This window comes from Etheostoma cragini, chromosome 10 (genome assembly GCF_013103735.1).
Source record: "Etheostoma cragini isolate CJK2018 chromosome 10, CSU_Ecrag_1.0, whole genome shotgun sequence".
Taxonomy (NCBI): Eukaryota; Metazoa; Chordata; class Actinopteri; order Perciformes; family Percidae; genus Etheostoma; species Etheostoma cragini.
Genome location: NC_048416.1, coordinates 4,376,437 through 4,376,664, shown reverse-complemented (window position 1 = coordinate 4,376,664; position 228 = coordinate 4,376,437). Strand labels below are relative to the sequence as shown.

Below are 228 nucleotides of genomic sequence, written 5' to 3'. Positions count from 1 at the left end.
CACTGAGTTACCGCCATGTGATTGGCTGCTTAGAAATTAAGTGTTAACGAGCAGTTGGACAGGTGTACCTAATAAAGTAGCCGGTGAGTGTATATATATGTTAAGTCAGGGATCACAATGGGTGGCATACCAAGTATTGGCTATGTTGGAGAGTTGCAGGTGCAGTTATTGTATTATAATAATGTATACTCTTTAATGATCCCCTATGGGGAAATTACAATTTACACT

The 228-nt window shown here is 39.0% G+C and overlaps 1 protein-coding gene across 2 annotated transcripts in view; it reads right to left on the bottom strand.

Annotated features, from left to right (window-relative positions):
• polr1a (RNA polymerase I subunit A) overlaps positions 1-228 on the bottom strand; it is a 35,157-nt gene that overhangs the window by 30,065 nt on the left and 4,864 nt on the right. The window lies entirely within an intron of this gene.